This window comes from Gorilla gorilla, chromosome 9 (genome assembly GCF_029281585.2).
Source record: "Gorilla gorilla gorilla isolate KB3781 chromosome 9, NHGRI_mGorGor1-v2.1_pri, whole genome shotgun sequence".
Taxonomy (NCBI): Eukaryota; Metazoa; Chordata; class Mammalia; order Primates; family Hominidae; genus Gorilla; species Gorilla gorilla.
The window spans coordinates 124,734,948-124,757,364 of NC_073233.2; the positions used below are offsets into that span (position 1 = coordinate 124,734,948).

Genomic DNA, 22,417 nt, shown 5'->3' on the forward strand with positions numbered 1-22,417 from the left:
TATGAAACAATCCTGGAACAAGCAAGGGAAGCCAGGCAGGGTGAAGATGAGATGGCAAGAGGCATCTGGGCCAGGGACTCTGAGCCCCAGGAACTGGAGCAAAAGTAGGATTTGCCCCATGAGGAAAAGCTGAACTCCACTCGCATGGCCTCTGAGGAGAGCAAGCCCAAATGCTCAGATCTTCTCTGATGACACACCCACTCCGTCTACAGTCCTCATACACACACGTTCACAAGCTCCCGATTCTTGGTCCTAAATGCATCTTGAATCAATCCCCTCTCCTCCATTTCCACTACTATCATTGCACCAGTTGTCTGTCACCTTGATTGCATTCATAGCCTTCAACAGGTCTTTCTACCACACTCCTGCCCATTTAATTCATCCTCCATTGTGGCTCATCCTGACTCATTTCCAGTCTCATCTGCTGCCACATAAAACCACAGCATTCCCTGAGCCTTTATACAGGCTTCCCTCTGCTTGAAATAGCCTATCCCCTGGTGAATATATATTCATTTTTTAGAGTTAGTTTGTATTAGTTAGAATTAGACTTGGCTGCAAGGGACATATATATATGTGTATATATATACACACACACACATATTTTATATTCTTGCATACATATATGTATATATATGTGTGTGTGTATAAATATACATATATATATACAAGATACTGCTCTTACCACTCATACTGACATCCCATTGGCCACAAGTTAGTCACACGGCTACACTTAGCTGATATATATGTGTATATATATATATGCAAGAGAATAGCTTAAACAAAATGGAGTCTTATTTCCTTCTCATGTAAATGTAGGCCAGCTTGGGCCGCTTCTATCTTGTTGCACTATTATCATCAACAAGATGCTCATATCCAAGTTCCAGCTGCTTCACCTCCAGCTACCAAGTTCACCTCCCAGGGAACAGGAAGGAGGAAAAGGAGAAGGACATGTTCCTTCCTTTTAAAGACACATCCCAGATATTGCCATTACCACTTGTACTGACATCCCATTGGCCACAACTTAGTCACATGGCTACACTTAGCTGAAAAGGAGGCTGGGAAATATAGTTTTTATTTTGGATGGCTGTATGCCTAGCTGAAAAAGGACTCTATTACTCAGGAAGAAGAGAAGAAAGGATTTGAGGGAACAGTAGTAGCCCCTGCTACACAGCTCCAGTATCACTCTGAATGCCTTCTTCTGCCTTCACCTTTTTCTGCTCTGGAGATAAACTGATTCCACATTATTCACACAACACTGTATATTCCTGGATTATAGCACTTACTATCTAACTGCACAATAATTTGTTGATGAATCCGAGAGCTCTTTGAGTGCAGGGGCTTTTTCTAATTAATCTCTATATCCACTAGTATGTTTTGCACAGTGCCTACTCCATACAAAGTTAAGTGACTGAATTCAATCATTCATTTGATTTAGGAACAGGTTTGAGGAGATCAAGTGGCCTGTCCATCATCACGCAGTAAGAGTTGCAACCAGAATCAGAACCCAGGTGCTTGGCTCTGGTGGTTCAAGAGAGCAGACTATGACCAAGTCACAAAGGGGCTTGTGCAAGCAGTCACTGAAAGGTACATGATGGAGAGATCACTCAGGAGGGTGGCCAGAGAGAAGGCAGAGGAACTATTTAGGGATATTTTAGTAATCCAAGTGAGAAATGAAGGCCTGAAGTATGGCATGGCAGTGATGGTTGATAGGTAAGTATATATTGAGGGCTACTAAGGCAGCAGAGTTGATAGCACTTGGTGACTGATTGGATGAGGAAGGTGAAGGAGAGGAAAAAATCCCAATGATTCCCAGGTTTCTGAGCAACTAGGGGGATGATATTTTCTTTCACCAAAAAAAAATAAGCAGGTTGGGGCAGGAAGTGAGAGCTCAGATTAACAGAAGTCCTAACTCAAACCTAAGCTGGGTTTCAGATAGGCATAGGGAAAGCCCAGTTGAGGTCTATTTGCTTAATGGCTAAGAAGCCTCCTAAGAGAAAATTCATTTGAAAGGAAAAAAAGCAACAGGAGCTACCGTCCAGTCACAAAACCACAGTCATCAAAGGAGAAGAGAGACTCAGAGTATTTGGGAGGGGAACATTTCCAGGGGTTGAAAAAATATGGGAGTGGAGAGCCACTGAAATTGACTTTGGGTGATTACTTGTACCCACAAGCTAATGTTGCCTTGTGCCCAAAGGCTGTCCACTGGAGATGTTCCGGCAGTTGGATACATATGTCTCAAGCCCAGGAGAGAAGTCTCGGCTGGAGACTGAGTTTTGGGAGTCATCAGCAGATAGGAGCAGTGGAAGACTTGGGAGTAGATGAAATCTCTAGGGAGAGTACATGGCAGGAGAAAAGAAAAACGCTGAGGTCAGAAAACACCAGTATTGGCCGGGTACAGTGGCTCACGCCTGTAATCCCAACACTTTGGGAGACCGAAGCAGGCGGATCACGTGAAGCCAAGAGTTTGAGACCAGCCTGGCCAACATGGTAAAACCCTGTCTCTACTAAAAATACAAAAAAATTAGCCAGGTATGATGGCACATGCCTGTAATCTTAGCTACTTGGGAGGCCAAGGCTGGAGGAGTGCTTGAACCTGGGAGGTGGAGGTTGCAGTGAGCTGAGATAGGGCCACTGCACTCCAGCCCGGGTGACGGAGCGAGACTCCATTTCAAACAACAACAACAACAAAGGAAGCCTTTGGCAGAGAAAATTAACGCTTTCCAAAGATCCATGTGCTGTGCTGTACTTCCCAGACTCCTTTGCAATTAGATTGGGGCCATACAGTTAGTTCTGGCCAATGGGCTGTGAGCAGAACAAAATGGGTTACTTCTGTTTGAGGACAATGAAGAGTGGATGTGAGTTCTCCATATTTTTTCCTTCCTTCCCCTACAGTGGAAGCAAAGATCTCCAAGCTGGCACTATTACAAGAGGGAGAGGGTCTATATTCTGAGTTAGTGCTTGGAGCAGCACCTCCCACCTAAAAGAGGGGCAGAGAAGTAGAAGTATAATCAAAATAAAGAAGAATCACAGAAAGAAAATATATTAGTTAAATTATATATTTGGCTGCTCTGAGAGAGACCCAAAATAACAGTGGCTTACAAAAGCTAGAAATGTATATTTTCTCCCATACAAAACTTCACGCTGGTATGGGAGCACTACTCCACAAAGCTGTCCAGGGTCCTAAGTTCCTTCTGTCTGGAGGTTCTAATATCCCTATGTGTTTCCCTTGTCCACATGATCTAAGATAGCTTACCACCATGTCCACATCCAGCCACTGCAAAGGGGGCAGGGTGGAGGAGAGGAGAGTGTAGAATGTACTCTCCTTTCTTTCTTTTTTTTTTTGAGATGGAGTTTCGCTCTTCTTGCCCAGGCTAGAGTGCAATGGCACAATCTCGGCTCATCACAACCTCCGCCTCCCAGGTTCAAGCGATTCTCCTGCCTCAGCCTCCTGAGTAGCTGGGATTACAGGCATGTGCCACCATGCCCAGCTAATTTTGTATTTTTAGTAGAGACGAGGTTTCTCCATGTTGGTCAGGCTAGTCTTGAACTCCCGGCCTCAGGTGATCCACCCACCTCGGCCTCCCAAAGTGCTGGGATTTCAGGCGTGAGCCACTGCGCCCGGCCACTCTCCTTTCTTTTAAGGACAAAACCTAACTTCTTCTCCCATCCCACTGGTCAGAACTACTTGTAAGGAAGGTTAGGAAATGTCATCTTTGTTTTGAATGGGCCTGAGCTCAATGATCAGTTAAAAATCACGGATTCTACCCTCATACATTGCTGGTGGGATTGTACAATGGTGCAATTTCTTTGGAAAACAGTTTGGCAGTTCATTAATGGTTAAACATGGAGGAGTTCTCCTATGACTTAGCAATTCTACTCCTAGGTATAAAACCAAGACACATGAAAATACACATCTGCACAAAAACTTGTGCATTAACGTTCATGGCAACATTATTCATAATAGTCAAGAAAATGGAAACAACCCAAATATCCATCAATTGATGAATGGATAAACAAAACGTTACCTATCCATATAATGGAATATTATTTGGCAATAAAAAGCATTGAAGTACCGATACCTGCTACAACACAGATGAACCTGGAAAACATTATGCTGGGGGAAAAAGCCAGTCACAAAAGACTACATGTTGTAAAATCTCATTTGTATAAAATGTCCAGAAAAGACAAATAGGTAGAGACAGAAAGTAGACTGGTGGCTGCCTAGGGCTATTGAGGGGAGGGGAGGTTGACTGGGGAGAAATAGTGAATAACTGCTAATGGGTGTGGGGTTTCTTTGTGGGATGATGAAAAAAGTTCTAAACTTAGTTTGTGGTGATAGTTGTACAAATCTGTGAATATACTAAAAACCATTCAATTGTAGTGAATGTTATGGTATGTGAATTATATCTCAATAAAGATATTTCTAAAATCAGGGATTTTATAACTGAGAAAGAAGGGAAGAATAAAGTTGCAGAGGAGACTTGCAGCCTCTGCCACACCAAGGACGAAAAGGTTTCAAGAGTGAAGAATTAATGGCTTCCCAGCATGGCAGACTGAGCTGAGCTGAGGCTGTGTTTTCAATGCTTTTCTATCTCTACTCTTTTTTTTTTTTTTGAGACAGAGCCTTGCTCTGTCACCAGGCCATACAGTGGTGTGATCTCGGCTCACTGCAACTACCACCTCCCGGGTTCAAGCGATTCTCATCCCTCAGCCTCCCAAGTAGCTGGGAGTGCACACCACCACACCCAGCTAATTTTTGTATTTTTAATAGAGATGGAGTTTCACCATGTTGGCCAGGCTGATCTCAAACTCCTGACCCCAAGTGATCCGCCCACCTAGGCCTCCCAAAGTGCTGGGATTACAGGTGTGAGCCATCCCCCCGGCCTCTATCTCTACTCCTAAAAGAACCATTTCTGACCACTTAACACCCATTAGAATGTTATTTTAAAAAATAAAATAAAAGCCAAAAATAACAAGTGTGGGTGAAGATGTGGAGAAGCTGGACCGCTTGTACGCTGCTGCTGGGAAGGTAAAATGGTGCAGCTATGGTGGAGAACAATACGGCAGTCCCTCAAAAAATTTAATCTAGAATTACCTTGTGACCCAGCAATTCCACCTCTGGGCATATATCCAAAAGATAAAAGCAGGGACTGGAGCAGATATTTGTATGCTCGTGTTCCTAGTAGTATTATAACCAAGGGGTGGAAACAACCCAAATGTCCATTGACAGATGAATGAATAAACAAAATGTGGTATATACAGACAACAAAATATCACTTAGCCTTAAATAATGACAATTGGGGGCCAGGCATAGTGGCTCACGCCTGTAATCCTAGCACTTTGGGAGGCCGAGACGGGCAGATCACTTGAGGCCGGAAGTTCAAGACCAGCCTGGCCAATATGGTAAAACCCCGTCTCTACTAAAAATACAAAAATTAGCCAGGTGTGGTGGTGCATGCCTGTCATTCCAGCTACTTGGGAGGCTGAGGCACGAGAATTGCTTGAACCTGGCAGAGGCTGCAGTGAGCTGAGCTTGTGCTACTGCCCTCCAGCCTGGGTGACAGAGCGAGACTGTGTCTCAAAAAAAAAAAAAAAGAAAAAGAAAAGAAAAGAAAAGGAAATCTGACACATGTTATAACATGGATGACCCTTGAAGATATGATGCTAAGTGAAATAAGCCAGTCATAGAATGACACATACTGTGATTCTGAGGTATCCAAAATAGTCAGATTTGTAGAGACAGAAAGTATAATTCTGGTTTCTAGGAGAAGTGAGGAAGGAGAAGGTATTGGTTAATAGGTACAAGTTTCTGTTTGGGAAGATTAAAAGTTTCTGGAGCTAGATAGTGGTGCACAACAGTGTAAATGTACTTAATGCTACTGGACTATATACTTAGCTACAATGTACAATAGCTACAATGGTAATTTTTATGTTATGTATATTTTGCCACAATTTAAAAAGGAATTTCTCATACTCTAATGGTTTTTTGCTGATAACCCAAACTTAAAGAGTCTGTGCTGTAAAACACAACTGCGCTGGATTGTCTTTTTGCAAATAGCAGTATCAGTGCCCTTTCTAAGGTCTTTTATGAGATGCAGAGGGGACACTTGGAACTATTAATACATTTTCTAGAATCCCTTCTCTCTATGAGCCTAGGTTAGAGTCAGCCAGCGTGAGACGGAAGAGGAGAGGCCATTATGTTTCAATGCCGGTTGCAGACAGAAGCATGGACAGGCTTGGAGTTTAAAGCAGCTTCTGGGTGACCTTCCCAGGAACCACATGCATTGATATTGCAGGCATAATAAGGCGAGCTTCCCATTTGTAGCCACTTACTAATGAGCGTTTGAGAGTCACTCCTTCTGAACTGCAAACCGAGGTGGTCACTCCTCCAGCCCTTCCAAGAGTTGGATAAACCTTTAATTTTTTGTTTTAAAGCCTTTCATACTTGAAATACATGGAGTGGCTTTTGTTTTTCTGGCTGAACCTGGATTGATACAATGCGTAGATGCAACACACACTCATGCTTCCCTGTTTGGTGGCATCTTATAGTTTCAGTGTTGAACATGGTTTGAGTTGGTTGGAGGTATATGTATATGTGTATGTGGTATGTGCTTTGTGTGTGGAACCATTTGAAATAATTATAGCCAATGTGACACTTCACTCTGAATACTTCAACATACGTTGTGAAAAATAAGGACTCTTTTACAAAAGAAAAAAACATTATCATACCTTTGAAAATTAACACAATTCCTTAATATCATCTAACATATCCTACATATTCAGATTTTCCCCAGAATGCTTTCACAGTTGTTTTTCTCTCTCTGTAAATTCAAGCTCTAACACATCTCATCTGGTTGTTATCCCGCTTTAGTTTTTAAATTTAGAACAGTTCTCCCCAACCCCACCATTTGTTTGTTTTCATGACATTGATTTTTTTTGGAAGAGTGCAACGAGGACATCTTGTAAAATGTCCCACATTCTGGATTTGAGTGATTACCTTCTCATGATTAGATTAAGGTTAAACATTTTTGGCAAAAATACTGGGTGATATCTGGCCCTTCTTACTGCATCCTAGCTGGAGGCACGAACTATTAGGTTGCACTCTATTTAGTGATGTTAAGTTTGATCACTCGGTTAAAGTGATAACAACCAGAGTTCTCCATGGTTAGTAAAGTTTGGTTTTTTACGTTATTGATAAGTAATTCGTGGAGCAATACTTTGAAGCCATGTGAGCATCCCATTCTGCAACAATTTTTCACCCAATGGTTTTAGCATTCATTGATGATCCTTGCCTGAATCGAATATTATCCTGAGAGTTGCCAGATAGTGATTTTTAAAAAATGCTAGGCCAGGTGCAGTAGCTCATGCCTGTAATCCCAGCTCTTTGGAAGGCTGAGGTGGGAGGATCACTTGAGCCCAGGAATTTGAGACCAGCCTTGGCAACATGGCAAAACCTGTCTCTCCAAAAAAAAAAAAACTACAAACTAAAAATAAAATACAAAAATTAGCCTAGCACGGTGGCACACATGCTTGTAGTCCCAGCCACTCAGGAGGCTGAGGTGGGAGGATCACCAGAGCCTGGGAGGTTGAGGCTGCAGTGAGCCGTGATCACACCACTGCACTCCAGCCTGGGCCACAGAGTTGCCCAAAACGAAATGAAAACTTAAAGAATTCCATCATTCCAACTACATTTATTATCCGATTTCTTCTGTAAGTAAGAGCTTTTAGGGGACTTGTTCTTAAATCCAGAGACTTTGAACAGATTCCTTCCACGTGAACTTGTTCGTGCTGCCCTTTCCTTGACTGTCGTTTTGTATCACAGTGTTTGCGGATAGCTGCATTTTTAAGAGAGTTGCCCCTTTACTTTGTTTTGTGTTTTTGTTTTTTAATACCCAAGAATTGCTCACTCATTCTGGATGTGTAGTAAGAAGGATTTTAAAATGTGGATTGGTAAAGGTTAGCAGGTACCTTATTCCTTACTGCTCAGCAGCAGCACTTTTGCCTTAAATCCATGGATTAAGCAAGTGTATGGGTCTCAAATAGACACTTGATATGCACCAAGTGAGAAGATCTTCTAGAGTCTTTCTTTTGTGACCTGTTCTTTAAAGCAACATTATGACTTCTCCTTCTGAACAGTAAGTCTTTTTTTTTTGTTTTTGTTTTTGGCAGAGTCTCACTCTGTCACCCAGGCTGGCTGGAGTACAGTGGCGTGATCTCGGCTCACGGCAACCCAGTCACTTGGGTTCAAGTGATTCTCCTGCCTCAGCCTCCTGAGTAGCTGGGATTACAGGCGTGTGCCACCGTGCCTGGCTAATTTTTGTATTTTTAGTAGAGATGGGGGTTTTTCCATGTTGGCCAGGCTGGTCTCGAACTCCTGACCTCAGGTGATCCACCCACCTCAGCCTCCCAAAGCTCCCAAAGTACTGGGATTACAGGTGTGAGCCACCACACCCGGGCCAAGTAAATCTTGTTACAAATTGTTCTCCTTCAGTCTTGTCTTCTAAGAACTCAGATGTAAACTGTGAGGTAGCAGTCTTTACTTGGTGTTCCTGGACTCCATCTCAGAACACACCAAAGACATCTATATGATTGTGGAGCCACTCTACATTGTTTCTACTGCTATCACCAGACCTTAATGGAGGTGTGGGTTTTTTAAAAATCAATATACATCTCAAATACATTTCAGAAAGAAAGGTGTTTATGCTTAACGCAGTGTTAAAACTATCCCAGCAAGAAAGTAGTAACCTATGTAAGCATTTTTTTGTTTCTTTGCTTGTTTGTTTGTGTGTTTTTGAGACAGGATCTCGCTTTGTCACCCAGGCTAGAGTGCAGTGGCATGATCACAGTTCACTGCAGCCTCAACCTCCCAGGCTCAAGCAATCCTCCAGCCTCTGCCTCCCAAGAATCTGTAGTTTCTGGGACTACAGGAGTGTCCCACAACACCCAGCTGATTTTTTATTTTTTTGGTAGAGAAAGGATCTCACTATGTTGCCCAGGCTGGCCTTGAACTCCTGGGCTCAAGCAATCCTCCTGCCTCGGCCTCCCAAAGCACTGGGATTACAGGCATGAACCACCATGCCTGGCCTTTTGTTTGTTTTGAAATAAGTTCTATTTGTCAAAAAGAAAAAGAATTAAATAGAACATCTATAAGTGAAAAAAATATAGTCATTATAATATAAAACACATTTAGCTACAGTTGGAGAGAGAATTAGTAAGCAAGAAGGTAGATCTGAGAAAATCACACAGAAAGAATCACAGAAATAAAAAGGAGGATATTGACCAGGCATGGTGGCTCATGCCTATAATCCCAGCACTCTGGGAGGCCGAGGTGGGTGGATCACCTGAGGTCAGGAGTTTCAGACCAGCCTGGCCAATATGGTGAAACCCCGTCTCTACTAAAAATACAAAAATTAGCCGGGCGTGGTGGTGCATGCCTGTAATCCCAGCTACTTGGGAGACTGAGGCAGGAGAATAGCTTGAACCTGGGAGGCAGAGTTTGCCGTGAGCCAAGATCATGCAATTGCACTCCGTCCTGGGCCACAGAGCAAAACTCTGTCTCAAAAAAATTAAATATAAAAAGGAGGGTATGAATAGACGGTAAGAGACATGGAGGACAGAATGGGAGGTCCAATATATGCCTGTAGGATTTCCACGAAGAGGACACAGGGACCGTGGAAGAGGCAATATTCAAAAGATGATGGCTGAGAAATTTCAAACATTGAAGCAAGATGTGACCGGAATCCTCAGGTACAGGAAGCATCCTGAGTCTTGGTAGGAAAAATTAACACACAACCAAATGAGGACACATCGCAGTAATCTGCAGAACACTGAAGGCAATGGATATCTTAAAATCAACCAAAGAGAAAGACTAATGATCTACACATGAAGCATGATTAAACCGGCAACTGATTTATCATCAATGTACCTTCTAAAGACTGAAAGGAAATTAATGGCCAACCAAGACTTATACTCAGGTGAACTATTATTTGAGAGGAAGAAGTTAATTTCAGAGAAAGACAGTTTACCACTCACAGATCCTCACTGAAAAGAACTACTAAAAATCTGAAAAGGAAACAGAACCCAGAAAAAAGGAATAGGATAGAAGGAGACATGGGGAGCAATGAAATTAGTAAACGTTTAGGTAAATCCAAAAAACATTAGTGAAAATACACACACACACACTTATGAGACTAGTTTTCACTAAAAATTGGTCAAATAGTGGCAATTTCATATAGTTCTACCTAACAAAAATGTATTTACACATAGTTTAGTTTGTGGGGGTTTTGTTTGCTTGTTTGTTTGTTTGTTTTTGAGACAGGGTCTCACCGTTGCCCAGGATGGAGTGCAGTGGTGTAATCACCGCAGCCTCGACCACCCTGGGCTCAGATGATCCTCCCACCTCAGTCTTCTGAGTAGCTAGGACCACAGGCATACACCACCATGCCCAGCTAATTTTTATATTTTTTTGTAGGGACGGGGGTCTCACTATGTTTCCCAGGCTGGTCTCGAACTCATGGGCTCACGCGATCTGCCCGCCTCGGCCTCAAAAGTGTTGGGATTACAGGTGTGAGCCACCCTACACCTGGCCAAGTTTATCTCATTTCCTACTGTACTCCCAGTGCCTAGACCAGTGCTTATCACATGGTAGGGAGGGCTCAAAAACATCTATTGATGAAGGGACTACTTTGGAGGAGGTGTTAAAAGTAATGAGGAACTAAAATGTCAGACCGAAGCAACCTGGAAATGGGAAAGGAGAGATCAAAGTGAAAGCATTCAGCAGCCTTTGCATTATTCAGGAGGAAGATAGGGATATTGATTATCTATAGACTTTGTTAGGTCAGACAAGAATATTAAAATTTTAAGGATAACCCATAAAACGAATAGAAAGAATGGATAACTTTTAAACTAGTATATGGGGAAGAGAGACTAAAGAGCATCCGATTGACTTCTAGTAACGGACGGTGGATTGATTGCATGCATTAGCCTCTGCTGTTCTCTGAAATCTCAATAACGTGGCATTGAAGTGCACTTTTTACAAAATGCATAAACCCAAAGGGAAAATAGAAAAGGAGACAAAAATAACAACATTTTGGAAGCTGGAAAGCTTCCAAATGGTCAAACGGTGGTGACAGGCACACCTGACATGAATTTTGAAGCAGCAGTGGAGAAAGCCAAGAAGGCCCCTGATTTTCACTACTAAACTCTCCAAATGCTCTGACATTAGCATCAACATTCTTCTGGAAGAGTGGGTGGCAATGGGACTAGAAATATGGCAGTTGGTCGAGAGTCTGTTTGAGAAGCAGCTGTTCTCTTCAACTCTACTTGGCTGGGTACCCCCAAAGCAGCAGAAAACCAGATGCTTATTCTCTCTGAAAAGGGTAAAAGAGTGGGACTCCAGCCTGGAGAAAACTAGGTATTGTTGGGGGCCAGGGTTTTTGTGCTAAGAAAAATTAAGGAAAACTTTATACACTAAATTTTGAGGCTGGGCACAGTGGCTCATGCCTGTAATCCCAACACTTTGAGAAGGCAAGGCAGGAGGATCGCTTGAGCCCAGGAGTTCGATACCAGCGTAGGCAATGTAGCGAGACCCTGTCTCTGCAAAGAATACAAAAATTAGCCAGGTATGGTGACACCTGTGGTCCTAGCTACTCAGGAGGCTGAGGCAGAAGGATTGCTTGAGCCCACAAGTTAGAGACCGCAGTGAGCCATGATCATGCTACTGCTCTCTAGCCTGGGCGACAGAATGAGACCCCATCTCAAAAATAAATTTTTTTAAAAGACTCCTCAGTTCACCATCTTTCCCCTTATTGAAAATGCAACAACATTCTCCCTGAGGAATTTGGCTGGCCCAAGGAAATAGGACTAAAGAAACTGACTTTTGGGGGTTCCCTGCTCTCCAGATGGTCCCTCCTAAATTGAACCATGGACTCAGGATTTCACGTCAGCTTCTTCTAATTTATGCAGCTTTCTTCTAATTTACTGTGGGGTTTTTTTGGTGTTTTTTGTTTTGTTTTGTTTTTTGAGACAGGGTCTTGCTCTGTCATCCAGCTGGAGTGCAGTGGTATGATCATAGCTCACTGCAGCCTCCAACTCCTGGGCTCAAGTGATCCTCCCACCTCAGCCTCCTGAGTAGCTGGGGCTACAGGCATGCACCACCACACCTGGCTAACTTTTTAATTTTTTGTAGAGGTGGGGGTCTTGACATGTTGCTCAGGCTGGTCTTGAAATCCTGGCCTCAAGCGATCCCCCTGCCTCAGCCTCCCAAAGTGCTGGGATTTCAAGCATGTGCCACTGTGCCTGGCTAAGAATACTTAAAGATGAAGTGAGAAGTTCACATGATGTCATATCAGGAGGTACACAATGGCTACTTGTCCCACTAATAGCAATCCTTAGTTTTTTCACTTCGTGAGGTGGTCACTAGCAGACCTCTTGGTTGGAAAGATAGGTTATTTCCCTTTGTAATTAACAAGTAACAGAATTGTGATACTTTGGCATCTTAAAATACCTTGGCAACCTGATGAACATAGCATACATTCAAGATTTTTGCCTGAATTAATTATTACATTAGAAGAGTTGCAGAATGAGAATGTTCTAATTCTACTATTTCTTTTATATATTTCAGCTGATGTTATTCCATGAAGAAAAGCTCCCTCATCAGTGAAGATGAACTGCACTTCCTTCTAAAGAGGCAATGTCAGACGGGCACGGTGGCCTATAATCCTAGCACTTTGGGAGGCCGAGGAGGGTGGATCACCTGAGGTCAGGAGTTCGAGACCAACCTGGCCAACATGGTAAAACCCTGTCTCTACTTAAAATACAAAAATTAGCCGGGCGTGGTGGCACATGCCTGTAATCCTAGCTACATGGGAGGCTGAGGCAGAAGAATCGCTTGAACCTGAGAGGCAGAGGTTGCAGTGAGCTAAGATCGTACCACTGCACTCCAGGCTGGGTGACAGAGTGAGACTCCGTCTCAAAAAAAAACAAAACAAAACGAAACAAAAAAACAGTTGACAGTAGTTGTTTTTGTAGAGTGAAAAATAGAGGTGGGGGTTGAGATACTGCTGCTATTTTAAACTAACTTGTAGATCTGTTTGACTCTTTTTTAAAAAACAATTTTTTGGAGAGATGAAGCCTTGCTATGTAGCCCAGGCTGCTCTCAAACCCCTGGCCTCAAGTGATCCCCCTGTCTCGACCTCCCAAAGTGCTGGGGTTACAGACATGAGTCACCACACCTGGCTCTGTTTGACTCTTTACGTGCAGCTTGAACTTTTTAACTGAATTTTTTAAAAGGTATGAAATTAGTCTTTAAAGGAACACAAAACCAACAGAGAAGCAAGCAGGAAGATACAAGAAGCAAAGAAATATCATAGTAAAATGAAAATACAAAATAATATGACATAAATAAAACAGTAATCACTATCAAATTAAATAGATTAAGTGAGCCCACAAGGCATTGTCTCTGGGGCTAGTCCGCTGGGTCGAAGTCCTGCCACTTATTGGTTCTGTGACCTTTGGCAAATTATTTAACTTCTCTGTGATTCCATTTCTTTCTTTTCTTTTCTTTCTTTTCTTCTTTTTTTTTTTTTGAGACAGAGTCTCACTCTGTCACTCAGGCTGGGTGCAGTGGTGCAATCACCAATCACAATTTACTGCGGCCTCCACCTCCTGGGCCCACGCGATCCTCTCACCTCAGTCTCCTGAGTCCCTGGGAACACAGACATGTGCCACCCTGCCAAGCTAATTTTTAAATTTTTTGTAGCGATTGGGTCTCACTATATTGCCTAGGCTGGTCTTAGACTCCTGAGCTCAAGCGATCCTCCCGCCTTGGCCTCCCAAAGTGCTGGGATTACAGGCATGAGCCACCGCACCCAGCCTCAAACTCTGTAAAAGGGGAATGATGATAATACTTGCCTCATAGGGCCTGTGGGAAATAATGCTTTATTACTGTAGGTTAAAAAGCACACAAACATGTTTGACACAGTAGGTGCTACATCAGTTTACTATTGTTGTTTTCAGATTGGATTTTATAAAAACTCTACTTATTTGCAATTTATAAGAGGCATACCTAAAATATAATGTCAGAGAAAGGTTAAAAAGTGGAGCCAGGGAAGGAATTTAAGAAGACATACCAGACAAATAGTAATCAAAAGAAAGCAGGTATGCAATGTAACATCAGAACAAATAAGCTTTGCTTATTTGGATTGATAGGGATAGATAGGATTGATAGGGATAAAGCAGATCATTATTTAACGATGAAAGAAGAAATTTGGCTGGGCGTGGTGGCTCACACCTGTAATCCCAGCACTTTGGGAGGCCGGGGCAGGGGGATGGATCACAAGGTCAGGAGTTTGAGACCAGCCTGACCAAAGTGGTGAAACCCTGTCTCTACTAAAAATACAAAAAATTATCCGGGTGTGGTGGTGCATGCCTGTAGTCCCAGCTACTCAGGAGGCTGAGGCAGGAAAATCATTTGGACCGGGGAGGCAGAGGTTGCAGTGAACTGAGATCGCACCACTGCACTCCAGCCTGGGTGACAGAACAAGACTCTGTCTCAAAAAAAAGAAAAAAGAAGAAGAAGAATAAATTCACTGGGAAGATAAAACAATTCTGAACCTGACAACATAGTCTCAAAATACGTAAAGCAAAAAGCCACTGAGTCCCAAAGAGAACTTGACAAATTTGGTAGGAGATTTTAATACCATTTCCTCAAACTGATGGAATCACAGAAAAAAAATATAAGAACAACAGTCAGCAAACTTGATATGGAAAGAACAGCATCCCCACCTGAGAGTCAGCAGCCTCCACGCAGGAGGACCGAGGGGAAGCCAGGGAGCAGGGCAGCCTGAGCCAAGGCCAAGCCCAGTTGAGGACAGGAAGTGGAAGGAGGCACCTAGGAAGGCTGAAGATGCAGAGGAGTGTGTTCCAGAGGCAGTGGGAAAACTGGGAGGGAATAGTTCTCGGGATGTTGGATAGAGAGAATAAGCAAAGAACAATGCAGGAAGAAGAGTGGGGTGGGAGGGAGTGACCTTGCTAGAGAGCCTTATGTTTTGGGCTATGACCAGGGCTGACAGAAGTGTGAGGCATGGCGGGTTCAGAAGAGAGATCAATGATGCATCGCACATCTCTAAAGCTGATGAAGGCAGCAATTGGCACTGAGGCCAACCTGGTTGGGACTCAGAGAGGTGGGACACATATTGTGTGCCAGGCACCCTGCCACATCTTGGAGAGAATAAGACACAAACCCTCATCTAGTGGGTTGGGGAAATGATGCAGGGCTCAGTGTGGCTAGCGCGTGGGGGTGGGAAGCAGCCTGGGCACGCCCACAAGGCTCTCTGCCTTCCAGAATCTGGCCCAATTGGGTTTGAAAAGATTTAATGACAATGAGCTCTCTATGGACCTACCTTGTGCCCAGTATTTACCTTTCTTATCTGTAATGCTCAAGTCAATACTCTAAGGTAGGAATTGTTACCCTCATTTTATTTACAGAGAAACTGGAGTTCAGAGAGATTCTTGCCCAAGGTCTTGCCCTGGGCCAATTCCAGGTCTATCTAACTCCAAAGTCCATGCTCAGTACACTGTCTCCTGCTTGGGAGCAAAGAGAGGACTTTGCTCCTAAGACCAGACCCATACCACAAAGAGCCTCAACACTTAACTACTGGGAGAAAACACCGTCCTAAGTAAAAAGCCAGGTGCTCTTCCCCTTACCCCAGGGGGTTTAGGATTTGGGAGAAAGAGGCCTGATGGAATATAAGGGTACCAGGTCCATGTGTTAACTGATCTGGGTACAAGAACAGTAACTCAAGGCCAGCCAGGGAAAGAACAGCCAAGCCGAGGCACAGCTGCCAAGTCATCACCTCTCGTTCCTTGTCCCACCATGCCTTGTCCCAGCACGAACATAACCCCCTCAGTTTCCCTCTTCTCCTGTCTCCTGCATAGGCAGAACCAGTTCTGAGTGATAGCCAGGACAGCAGGTCCTCGGGTCCTCAGGCTTGCCACTACAACCTGTTTACCCTGCGCAGACCATGATCCATCAGGTCGAGAAATGCCCCACTGCTAGATGTTTGTGTCAAAAATTCCTGCCGGTGGTGCAACAGCTGGGAGGGACCAGTGACGTGGGCTTGAGTGCCACAAAATGTACCGGACACATTCTGAGTCAACATAGTGATGGTGTGCCAACCCCAGATAAAGATTGTCATTATTTATTTGTTTAGGTTTTGTTTATATGTACTCCTCTTCATCACCAAAGATTTGAGGCTACAGAAAATGAAAATTGAAATGGTAATAAAAGAGAGGGGCTTGCAGAGAGGACCACAGGATGGGGAAAATAGAAATAATCGCAGAAAATCATGACCTGATGAAGAGCACAATCACAGAAGCACTAACAGATGACAAGGTTGCCAGATCTTCACCACTGGTTTTGGGTTTCGTGAAAACCTGCGAAGAGAGGGATTCAGTCAATTACATATTTTTTTTTCTTTCTTTCTTTTATTTTTATTTTTTATTTTTTCTTGAAATGGAGTCTCGTTCCGTCGCCAAGGCTGGAGTGCAGTGGTGCAATCTTGGCTCACTGCAGCCTTCACCTCCTGAGGTTCAAGCCATTCTCCTGATTCAGCTTCCTGAATAGCTGGGACTACAGGCATGAACCACCATGCCTGGTTAATTTTTGTATTTTTAGTAGAGACTGTCACACGCGAGACGGGGTTTCACCATGCTTGCCAGGCTCTCGAACTACTGACCTCAAGTGACCCGCCCACCGCAGCCTCCCAAAGTCCTGGAATTACAGGCATGAGCCACCGTTCCTGGCTTGTTTTAATTTTTTATTACAAACAACACTGTGATGAACATCCACATAGCTAAATGCATGCATCCCATGATCATTTTCTTAAGATAATTTTTTTCTTATTATTTGTGTATTTATTTATTTTTGAGACAGAGTCTTGATCTGTCACCCAGGCAAGAGTGCAGTGGCACCATCTCGGCTTACTGCAACCTCCACCTCCCAGGTTCAAGCAATTCTCCTGCCTCAGCCTCTTAAGTAGCTGGGATACAGGCACAAGCCACCAAGCCCGGCTAATTTTGTATTTTTGGTAGAGACAGAGTTTTGCCATGTTGGCCAGGCTGGTCGCCAACTCCTGACCTCAGGCAATCGCCTGCCTCGGCCTCCCAAAGTGCTGGGATTACAGGCGTGAGCCACCTCACCCGGCCTTAAGATACATTTTTAAAGGGAAGAACATTTTCTGTCCAAGTACATTCCTGTTCACAAACCCTTTTCCATAACACTGGAGACTTCCTGGGGAGGTTGGAACCAATGGCTTAGACTCCAAAGGAATGAATGTACCATATCATTAATCCATTATCTCAGAACCAGCAGCTCACCAAACCCTCACTCCTCAGATGTGGGCCATTCGGGGGTTTTTATTGTGCCCCTGCATTGTCAGCTACTTGTCATCACACAGCAAGATAGCATGACTCCACCCTGCACGCTCTCAGACAGGAGACAAGGGAGTGCCCAAATAACCCTAAGCTTGTTGTTTCTGTCCTCAGGACATACCTCGGCCTCCTCCTGGGAGCACAGGGCATACTATGATAACAGCTGTTGCATCTGAAGGCTTGGCTGAGGCTGGAGGATCTGTTTCCAAGGTGGATCACTTTACATGGCTGGAAAGTTGGTGCTAGCTGTTCAGAAGGGGCTTCAGTTCCCCCCTGTGTTGACCTCTTCACAGGGCTGCTTGCACTTCCTCCCAACATGGCAGCTATCTTCCCTCAGAATGAGTGATCCAAGAGAAATCAAGGTAGGTGCCACAATGCCCTTTATGACCTAGACTTAGAAGTGAAATACCATGACATAGCCTATTGATCACACGTCAGCCACCATTGTGAGGGCTAGCTACCACATCCTGCAAATACAATGATGAACAAACAAATGGTGTGCCTGAGCTCGACGGCTGTTAGCCTAGAGTTAAGATCATTCGTTAAATGATATCAAAGGAATTAGGGCTGAGAGACAAGGTTGTTCCCTCCAACCCTAATGCCCTGTGATCTTATGATTCCAGGTCCTAGGTCTTTTGTTCCCATATCACTAATCCATTATCTCAGAACCAGCAGCTCACCAAACCCTCACTCCTCAGATGTGGGCCATTCGAGGGTTTTTATTGTGCCCCTGCATTGTCAGCTACTTGTCATCACACAGCAAGATAGCATGACTCCACCCTGCACGCTCTCAGACAGGAGACAAGGGAGTGCCCAAATAACCCTAAGCTTGTTGTTTCTGTCCCCAGGACATACCTCAGCCTCCTCCTGGGAGCACAGGGCATACTATGATAACAGCAGGAGGACAGGGCGTCCCCATGCAGGAGCTGCTTTTGATCCTGCCAGGACAATCCCTCAAGAGCAGCAAGGCCCTGTATGTACAGGAAGAGAGTGGCCCTCAGATCACTTCCCTTTGCCCTAATCAGGACCACGTAGTACACCAGAGACCTCAGGGGTAGTGACCCTGGACGTTCTCAGAGGACTTCTGACCTTTGAACTTGGGGATGGGCATAGGAGTGTGGCTAGCATCTCAGCCTGGCCCAAACCAGTGCTGGTCAGCATGCCTTTGAGGCACTAACCCAGGCCCACAGAGGAGTCATCTACCTCCAAGTCACCTGAGGAGCCAGTGGTGACCAGGGAGATTATGGCCTGAAATTGTGCTGGCTCTGGGGGACTGTTGGGTAAGCTAATGTGGGCTGGGCTGGAGTTCAAACACACCTCCCTGGTGCCCACAGGGACCTCCCAGCACACGCTCTCCTATGGGTCTCAATGATTCAGTCTTTCCTGGTGGCATAGGCTGTAGCCTGGAGAAGCTCTGGGGAATATTTCTTTTCTTACTTATTTCTGGTTTTAAAAGTACTACTCTCAGGATGACTATTGTTAAAAACAAAATAAAACAAAACCAAAAAATAACAGAAAACAACAAGCGTTGGAGAGGCTGTGAAGAAATTGGAACCCTGGGCGTCACCAGTGGGAATGTGAAATGGTGCCACTACTATAAAAAACAGTTTGGCGGTTCCTCCAAAATTTAAATATAGAATTACCGCGTGACCCAGCAATTCTACTTCTGGATATTTGCTCAGAAGAATTGAGAGCAAGGACTGGAAAGACATGTGTACACCCACATTCATAGCGGCAGTTTTCACAATTGCTTAATGGATAGAGTTTTCTGTTTGGGGTGATGAAAAAATTTTCGGAAATAGTGGTGGCGGTGGTTGCACAACATTGTAAATGTAATTAATGCCACTGACTTGAACACCTATAAATAGTTTAAATGGTAAATTTTATGTTATAAAAGTAATACTAAAATGGTGGCGTTTTTTTCTTTTCTTCTTCTTCTTTTTTTTTTTTTGAGACAGGGTCTTCCTCTGTTGCCCAGGCTGGAGTGCTGTGGCATGATCTCAACTCACCCCAGCCTCAACCTCCTGGGCTCAAGCAATCCTCCCACCTCAGTCTCTCGAGTAGCTTGGACCACAGGTGTGCACCACCACACTTGGCTAATTTTTGTATTTTTTGTAGAGACAAGGTTTCGCCATGTTGCCAGGCTGGTCTCGAACTCCTAGGCTCAAGCAATCCACCTGTCTCAGCCTCCCAAAGTGCTGGGATTACAGGTGTGAGCCACCACACCTGGCCTAAAATGGCATATTTTTTTCTTTCTCTTCTTTTTTTTTTTTTTTGGAGACAGAGTCTCACTCTGTCACCCAGGCTGGCGGTGGCATGATCTCGGCTCACTGAAATCTCCGTCTCCCGAGTTCAGGCGATTCTCCTGCCTCAGCCTCCCTAGCAGCTGAGATTGCAAGCACACACCACAAAGCCCAGCCAATTTTTGTATTTTTAATAGAGGAGGGGGTTTCGCCATGTTGGCCAGGCTGGTCTTGAACTCCTGACCTCAAATGATCTGCCCGCCTCGGCCTCCCAAAGCGCTGGTTAAAAAAAAAAAAAAAAAATCCCATTCCACCACTTGCTAGGTAATGTACCTCACTATTCTGAAATGCCTCTTCCTCATCTATTGTGTCTTTGATGTGATGGTCGATCATGAGAATTACATGAGTCAATATGGTAATATAAGGTGGTTTTTAAAAGCACCTCACACTACCAGCATTGCAGTCAGCAATGAATTGCCATCCTTGCATTGAAAAGCTCTACAACCGTTGCCACTGGGTATTTCTTATTGGCCATCATTTGTAGGGGGCTTTCACCTCCTCATGTATTCCCTGTTTTCCCTTCTGTGACCTCCCCTCCTTTCCTACTCTTCATTACCACCTCAAATGCCAGTGCAGGGAAAGCACGGAACAATTGACTCCATCTCTCTGTCTTGTGGTCTCTTTCCAGCCAGTTCCTCTGGGTGTCCTCGTCAACAGCTAGCATGCACTGTCAATGACATTTTCTCTTTCAGAGGTATTCTAGGTCTAACTGTTAAGCTAACAGGATTTTCACTTCCTTACACGTTCACATACAAATATGCACGTGTGTTCCTTGACCGGGTTGTAAAGTACATAATAGTTGAAACCTTGCTTTTTTTTTTTTTTTCATAAAATATCTTGGAGATCTTCCCATAAATAGATTCCCCAAACCAAACCAGAGTGTTTTGCTTGAACTCAGGACCTCATGAGAGATCTGAGACCAGCTGTTAGAGAATCTCTGAGAAGGGCAGGTGGAGGCTGTTGCCCAGGTCCCCAGTCAGCTCAGCCGCTGGAGAGGAGCAGAGGACTGACTGGCCACAGGGGACTAAGTCCACATGCTAGCTCAGAACAGGAGGAAGGCTGCTTTCCTTGGAAGATGGGACCAACCCTAATGAGGACTAATAAGTGTACCTCAGACAAACCAATTGACCAACTGGAACAGGCCAGAGATGAGGGTGTGTCTTCCAAGGCCCAAAGCAAGAGAAACATCCCTAAGAGGGAAGGGGTGTGTCAATCAAAGTGATGTGTGTGTGTTTGTTTGTTTTTGAGACAGAGTCTTGCTCTTTCACCCAGGCTGGAGTGCAATGGCGTGATCTCAGCTCACTGCAACCTCCACCTCCTGGGTTCAAGCAATTTTCCTGCCTCAGCCTCCTGAGTAGCTGGGATTACAGGCGTGTGCCACCACACCTAGTTAATTTTTGTATTTTTAGTGGAGACGGGGGTTTCACCATGTTGGCCAGGCTGGTCTCGAACTCCCTATCTCAGGTGATTCACCCACCTCAGTCTCCCAAAGTGCTGGGATTACAGGCGTGATCCATCACGCCTGGCCTCAATCAAGGTTTTTAATTGCTAGCCACAGAAACCTACTCTGGAAGACATAATCAGAAGATGAACTTACTGACATATTTCCAGGAATTTCGAGGAAATGTCTAGGAAAGCTGGAATACTTGGTTTGGAAAATAAACAAGAATAAGGGGAGCTGAGGGAGAAACATGGCCATGCTCATGCCACAGAACTAGAGTGATGGGGACGGCTGTGCTGTCACCACTGAGCCAAGATGGGGACAGCCCAGTTTGCCCACCAGCCACTGCCACGCCTGGTCCCTGGCCTGAGGCTCTAGCCTGGCCGCAAGCTGCCTGTTGCTGCCGCACTGTTCCTGCCCACCCCAGAAAAGATTCTCCACTGTCTCTGTTTCTTTACACCAGTCTGGGGCAATTACATCTGATTTGCTGAGCATAGGTCCCATGTCCCATGCTGGAGGTAAGGGAGGCCAGAAGGCAGGCGACTGGAGTTGTTAGTGTCTGTAATGGAGGCAGCCTCTGACTCCCACCAAAACTCATCAACGAGACACTTTCGAAACAAAACAGGAGAGCTTCAGAGGCTGGGAAAGTGTCTTAGATCTTTTGGGCTACTATAATGAGACACCAAAAATTGGGTGGATTACAAACAACAGACATTTATTCCTCATAGTCCTGGAGGCTGGGAAGTCTAAGAGCAAGGCACCAGCATATCCTGTGTCTGATGAGGGCCCACTTCCTGGTTCATAAACGGCACCTTCTCGCTGTGTCCTCGCATGTGGAAGGGGCAAGGGATTTCTGTGGGGCCTCTTTTATAAGGACACTAATCTCATTCATGAGGGCTCCCCCTTCATGACCTGATCACCTCCCAAATGCCTTCTCTCCTAATGCCATCACCTTACAGATTAGAATTGCAACATAGGAATTTAGGGGGACACAAACATTCAGTTCACTGCAGCAGCCAAAAGCAAAGTTACTACCAAGAGACATCTGCCAGACCCAGGGGATTGATGAGACATCTTGGTACAGGAAAGAGAAGGCATTCCTCATCCAGGAGGATGAGGACTGTGGCAGGACCCTCAGAGACCTGCAGGATGGCCCTAAGGGTGGTGGGAGAGGTGCACGGGTCTAATCCAGGTTTCATATATATATATATTCATATATATATGAATATATCTATATGAATAT

At 44.5% G+C, this 22,417-nt stretch overlaps 1 long non-coding RNA gene across 1 annotated transcript; it reads right to left on the reverse strand.

The window, feature by feature from the left end:
- Window positions 1-16,183: 16,183 nt before the first annotated feature.
- LOC129525302 (uncharacterized) lies at window positions 16,184-18,049 on the reverse strand. Its single transcript, XR_008669496.2, has 2 exons — window positions 17,552-18,049; window positions 16,184-16,434 (listed from the first exon to the last, which is right to left on the reverse strand). It is a non-coding gene; the product is annotated as an uncharacterized lncRNA (long non-coding RNA).
- Between the last annotated feature and the right edge of the window lie 4,368 nt (window positions 18,050-22,417).